This window comes from Pteropus vampyrus, unplaced genomic scaffold (genome assembly GCF_000151845.1).
Source record: "Pteropus vampyrus isolate Shadow unplaced genomic scaffold, Pvam_2.0 Scaffold166, whole genome shotgun sequence".
Classification (NCBI taxonomy): Eukaryota; Metazoa; Chordata; class Mammalia; order Chiroptera; family Pteropodidae; genus Pteropus; species Pteropus vampyrus.
Window position 1 is genome coordinate 2982891 of NW_011888947.1, and position 6275 is coordinate 2989165.

The following is a 6275-nucleotide window of genomic DNA, read 5'->3' on the forward strand; positions in this document are numbered from 1 at the left end:
GCAACTGTTCTTGACAAATCCTGACATCCAATAATACTTGGATTATATTCCTGCAGAGCAAGGAAGGGCTGGGACTGAGTTATGGCTGCCTGCACAGACTGTAGGGTGTGTACTCTTCAGGGCCCGACAGCCTCCAACCCTCCAGTTAATTCCCCTGCCATCTTTTTACATGAACTCCTTTATGTTACCGGTCTGATTCCCACAAGCATTTGTTTGCGACCTCTGGATGATATTTGTTGGATGAAGGAAGGAATCACTCTTCAAAGCCACAATAGCCTAGAGACAGAGGATGCTTCCTCTCCTTCATTTAAGTAGCCCAGATGAGGAGTTGCTATGGAAACTGTGGAACCATATTGTAGATTGCTTCCGGGATGATCAGAGCATCCTCCAAGAAATAGCCCTCCTCCCCACCGACTCAGCAACTCCATGGGCAGTCGCTTCCAGTGAGGATGTAGTTACAGGGTACGTTTAGCAGGGTAAGTAGGCATTTTTAGAATAGAATATTGGCTCTGAACAGGAGCACAGGGATGATTCAGTACTATAGATTCTGGTTTCTCCCCCGCAAAAGATTTCTTTTATTATTTACTTCCCCATGCATTCCATATTTGAGAACAATTGCCTGCCAAACAAACTGCATTGAGGGAAGCACTGATTCATTTTCCATTTCAAAAGAAAATCAAAGATAAATAGTGGTAGCTGATGTCATATCATGATTAAGTAAATGGGTTCCAATCCTGGCCCCGTCATTTACTTGCTGTGTGACCTTGGGCAAGTTATAAAACCCCTCTGAGTCTCAGTTTTATCCCCTTTCAAATGGTAGTAACAGTAACAGTCCCCATTGTATAAGGTTGCTGCAAAATATCCGATACGTGGTCACGCATGAAGCACTCAGCACAGTGCTTGGCTGAGAATGGCCATCCCTCAATTCAGAATGGCCAGAGTGTGAGTTTAGCAGGAGTTAATCTGTGTAGCCACACTGAGGTTAAACCCCCATTCCTACGTTTAAGGACCACCGGGGTCATCCGAGAAAGCTAGACTGGGGCAGTGTCATGGCTTTCCTTGCTGCTGGAACTGTGAACATGTTTGGACTTGGGGCTGGACTTTGCCCCTTGTCTCCCAGGCCTCTATCTGGGTCCTTGACCTTCCGTGGCATAGTCCCTCTCCTGGGTAATGACCCTTGGTACTCAGCGTTCATTTCCACCTCCTTTTAGTGCTGCCGATCTGAACAGTTAAAAATGAGTAACTCTCTCAGAGCTAGGGTGTTGGGTGTGATGTGGTTGTGCCAATTAGATTTGGAAGGCAGGAGAGAGGCAGAAGCCAATTCCCCGTGGCCTGTTTTCTTTTGGCAAGTAAGGTTGTCGGGATGCTGGTATCTAGTCTCCAGCTCTGTGGGTGTCCAGAGCAGGCACAAGGCAGCAGCGGGGCTCTGACCTTGGGTTGCAGCTCTGAGGTTGTGTTCTTGACTCAACTATCCTCTTGGGAGTTTCCTGATTCCCCGCCTCCTAACTGTGGCAGCTCCCTGTTGGGTCAGTTCTGCCACATCTGGGGCTTGTCATTGAAGCTGAGCCTGGAGCTTCTCTTGCTCTCAGAGTTGTAAGCACCTAATACCTCGTACTGAAGTGCTTTCTGTTGGAAAGCAATTCAGTACAAGGTATTGATCGTTTCTGCATGGAGCCTGACCCATGCCACCTCCCTGGGTACTCATCCCTGCTGGCCACCTGCTGGTGTGCCCGCCCTGACCTCCCATCACCAGCTGGGGCTTAACTCTCAGCCTGACTCAGATCTCAGGGGCTGCTTGCTCGCCTCCACTGTACAACCCACTGCGGACTGGCCTGCCGCATGGAGGCATTTAGGCCCCTCCTGGAGAAAAATATTGTGCCGGGGTGTGGTTCCAGGTTCTCATGATACTCTGATTCCCGGGATCTTTCACTTGCAATAAATAAGGTCAAGAGTCACTAAGGAATATTTCAAAACTACAAATAAAGAGTCTGCCTTGAAAATGACTCCCGGTGTCACGATATCAAAAGGCCTGTGAGAGTGGACCAGTTTACTTTTATGCACCTTAAAAAATGCAGATATTTAACTAGTACTTTAATCATGACCTTTTTCTTACTAATGTTGTCATCTTTTTAAACTACAAAAGTAGTAGATATTCCATGTGGGCTGGGCACTCTCATCCCACGTGACACGGAGATATCCCAGGTGGTGCTCGTTCTGGTGGACTTTGGAGCCACCTGAGCTACCTGAGCAGATGCTGTGGGAGGGCTCTGACCTTCCCAGCCTGGTCAATTTTGCTGAGATGGCGTTGGGGGCTGGGGCCATTACTGGGCTGAGAGAAAGAAGGAGAGAGAAAACCCTAACCACAAGGCCCCGCCTTTAGGGGCAAGCTGGGTGCACACCAGCTGTCATGAAGGGGCCCCCTGGAGAGTTCTAGGGGGTGCAAGTGGCCCTCTGTAGGCTGCTTGGCTTGGGGAGAGGGGGGGCGTGGAATGCTGGCTCTAACGAGCCCTCAGGGACCTTAAAATCTGGGTCCTGCTTGGAAGTTTTTCTAAAAGGCTCCTGACAATAGCCATTAAGTCCAAAGGTCTGCAGTTACAGTAACTAAGGATCTCAGGTTTCACTTCTGTGTGGGAAGATGTTAGCTCTGGGCCTACCATGGAGCCCGCAGCCCTAAAGCCTCTGTGCTGAGAGGAGAAACTGGCCGGGTAGTTTGGAGGAGGCGAGCAAGAACCCTTCCCCTGCAGGAGGAACTTCTATTTTAATCGAGGGCCTACTATGTGACAAGCACATATCATTCTCATCTATGAGGGATGCAATACAGTTGCGCCATTTTACAGATGATGAAACTGAGGCTCAGAGAGGTGAAGCTACTTGCCTAAGATCGCAAAGCTAGGAAGCGGCAGAGCGGAGATTTGAACCCAAGTTTGTTGGCTCACAAGTTCATGCTTATATTTCTTTTTCCCTTCCTCCTGCCCTTCTTCCTTTCCTCCCATGTACCCTTCTCTTTCTCTCTCTCCCTCTATTTCTCTTTCTCTCTTCCTTTCTTCTTCCTTTCCTCCTCCCTTCTTCCCTCCCTCTAGAATATGGAGGAGGCAGTGTGCAGCTCCCAGGGCCCCAGCCCTGGCTTCCAGATCTCTCTGCCCCTCACTCAGATGGCTTTTTTTTCTTCATAGGGGCATCTCAGGCTGTAACAGTCCCGTGTGTGCTTGCCCGCCGTCTGCCTCCTTGTCCAATGTTGGCTCCATCTGCTCCCTTCCATTGTCTATTCCTAGCACCCAGGAGGGCACCTCGGTTATAGCGGGCACTCGGTAAATGGGGACTACTGTCTTTGTTCTAAAATACTGGCAATGTGACAAGGATTGGGAAACAACATGAAAAATAATTTTCAAACCTTGTGTTGATTAGGCTCTGTGACATGAAAACAGGGGAAAATTGAGATGGGTGGTATATAGATTTCCCCAAAGGCCAAACTGGTGACTGTGCTAGTTATTTGTACTGAAGTAAAAAGAATCTTTAATAAACCTGAAAGGAGAGGGTGGGAGATGGATAAGGGCACCAGATCTGGAAGAAGATGATGGAAATACTTGTAATAAATATTCCCCCTTGGGGCCCCTTCAGTGACAACCCACTCTTGGGAGTGGTCACTGACTCTTGGGGACTCCTGGCAGTGATGATTCACATCAGTACACTTCCAAATATTCCAGGAACTCCTGGGACTCTGTCATAAGGACAGGACAAGAAACTCTTTAATTATTCATGATTCACACTTTATTTCAGTTAAAGGGAAAAAAAAGCTAATTCTAGAGGCCATTTTCATGCTATCCTTGGGTTCCACTCTGAAACGCCGTTTCTGGGGTCTGGTTTCAGAGTTTCTGATTTCAGCCCTGAGATGACCTTATGGCCACTTGACCTTCGGTTACCAGGTGTTGGCCCAGCCCGTCATGGATGAGACAGGAGTCCCCATCTGCTGGGTGAGGAGCCCATGCTGGAAATGGCCAGGTCGCCCACCTTAGGTCATACAGCCAGAAGTGGTAGAACTGGCCCTTGAAAGCTGTCTGTCTGACTCCCAAATCTTCATTTTCTCCCTTGAAATCATGTTCCCTTCACCCAAGGGGCTTTTGAAAATCAACGAACCCCACCAAATAAGAAAAGTCATAATGCCAAAGGCGTTAGACAACCCCAGGAGATCACTGTAGACAAGGTCCCTGGGCAGAGAACAGAGAGAGCATGGGGGCCTAGCTCTGATTCTGGTTCTGCCTCTGCAAGCTGTGTGGTCCTGGAGCTGTTCCTCTGCTGCTATGGCTCTCAGTGTCCCCTGGGATTAGTTCACTCTTCCAAAAAGGTGACAGACAGATATAAAACTGGCAATTTGTGCTGTGACTTCAGGACACACAAAGGAACAGTTGTTATGTCAATTGCTATGTAATTATTGGAATATATTCAAACATACAATAACAGAAGCTAAACCTTCCTTCAGCAGTTCTGACATTTGAGCCTACACTGAGCCACCTGGAGAGCATGTTAAAATGGAGGTTGCCGAGCTTACCCCTCTCATTTCTGACCCACTGGGTCTGGATGGGGCCCAAGAATCTGCATTTCTAACAAGGCCTCAGGTGGTGCTGATGCTTCTGGTCCGGAGATCTCACTTTGAGAACCACGGACTAATGTAATACTTGTGGGTGCTATGTGCTCCATGGTATGCTGAAGCCAGCTAGCATACTGGCTTACAGGAGTCAACGGTGCTCAGCCCTTCCATGTTTGGTGACCTCACATTGGTAGCTTGAAACCAGCAGTGTTTCCAATTTACACTGGGCAAATTGGATATCAGCAAATATTGCAAATCAGGGCTCACCTTAGAGCCAGTTGTTAAACAGCACAGACCTGTTCTAAGCACTTTACATATATTAACTCGTTTAATCCTTCCAACCCCCCTATGCGGTACACGCTACTGCTATTCCCATTCTACAGGTGTGGAAATGGAGGCCCAGGAGGTTTAAGCAACGTGCCCAGAGTCACACAACTGAAGAAGACCCAGGCTTTCCACCTCAACAGTCTGGACCCACTGTCTGTGCTGTTAAACACTGAGCTACACAGCTCAGTCAAACCCTGATTTCAAGGATATTGCCTAGGGTAAGGCTGAGAAAAGAAAAGCCACAGTAGTTTGATTTTAAAAATATGAACTAAGTAACAGTACTGCTATGTGACAAACAACAGAGTTAGCTCAGATGGCAGATGGGCATTCCTGGGTTTATTTATAAGGGGAGGGAGTGTCCTCCTTTGGAGAAGAGGTCCCACAGTACTTCCACAGTGACGAGGTTCATACCAGGGGAGGAGCTGGCACTCGTCCCTAAAGAGTAGTGCTCAAGAGCAGGGGACTCGGGGATCGATGTGCTCAGACAGTGTTTCTGGATGTCTGAGATGCACATTATGGCTTTGATTTTAAACAGGGATGTTGGCTCAAACTCAACTTAAAATTTGGATTTCTGCACGTCCCTTCAAGATCGTTTCAATATGTAAATAGAAAACAAGGAGACAAAAAAATCCATGCTAAGTAGTGCCTGGAAATGGGAAGAGCTGTCAAGGTGGCTTTGAATGAATGAGAAGAAGCCGTAGGATGCCACGTGCTCTCTGAGTCCTTCCAGCTCTGCTAGTTTGCAAGGACCCCGGCTGTGGGCTCTCCATGAGGGGAAGTCAAGGCAGAACCAGAACCAGTGTTGAGTGCACCTCTAGGATGTGCTGGGCATTTCATGGGCATTAACTGCATACATTACATTATAAGGACTCTCTGCTGACCCAGGCTCAGGGAGGCTAAAAATAGAGAAATAACAGAGAAATCCAGAAGTCAAACTCAGGACTGCCTGACATCAAATTCCTGAAAAACCTCTGTAGTTGATGAAGTTTAGGCTGAAATCTGGAGGCTGAGGAGGCATTGTCCATGAAAGATCTGGGGTGTTTTGGGGAGAACTGTGATAGGTTGAATAATGGCCTTCTAAAATGTTCAGGTCCTAATCCCTGGAACCTTTGACAGTGACTTTATATGTCCAAAGGAACTTTGTGGGTGTGATTAAGTTGAGATCCTTGCTATGGAGGGATTATCCTGGATTATCCGGGTGGGCCCTGTGTAAGCACACGTGTCCTTACAAGAGAGAGGTGGAAGGAAATTTAACTACAGAAGTAGATGTGAAGACAGGAGAGAGGGAACAGGAAGCAAGGCTTCCCTGAGGCCACAAGCCAGAGGCTCAGCACATATGAGTTTACCATCTAATCACTCACCT